We start from the raw sequence: 479 nt of genomic DNA, 5'->3' as shown, positions 1-479 counted from the left end.
AACTGTGTCTGAGACACTCAGAGGGTGGGTGACTTTACTGACAAGTCATTGCTCCAATCCCCTGGCGGTAACCGCACGCGCTGGCTTTAATTCTACCAACAGGGGAATACCGGCGGAGGGGGCACCGGCGGCTGATGCTCTATCAGTGGGAGTGTCGGTCGGATGATGAGACAGAGGTCCATGAGGATATGAAGAGGTGTGCGTGAGATCCCTCCATGTTTTTTTCTGGCAAATAGAGGTGCTATGGGCATGCTTGTTTGTTTTTGTTGCTGTTGTTTTATGCTGAACTGAACAAAACTTAGCCTAGAGGCAGTTAAAGATACAAATACCAATGCAAATAACAAACTTAAATAAATAGATAAATAACTAAATAAATAAATAAATAAATAAACACATAAAATAAAATAAATTATAGACTGTATTAAATTCCGCATTCACATGCAGGTAATTGTAGTAAAAAGTTTTTTTTTTTTTTGTAA

This window comes from Danio rerio, chromosome 14, assembly GCF_049306965.1.
Source record: "Danio rerio strain Tuebingen ecotype United States chromosome 14, GRCz12tu, whole genome shotgun sequence".
In the NCBI taxonomy this organism is placed as follows: Eukaryota; Metazoa; Chordata; class Actinopteri; order Cypriniformes; family Danionidae; genus Danio; species Danio rerio.
The sequence above is the reverse complement of the archived record's forward strand: the minus strand, read 5'-3'. Positions refer to the sequence as shown.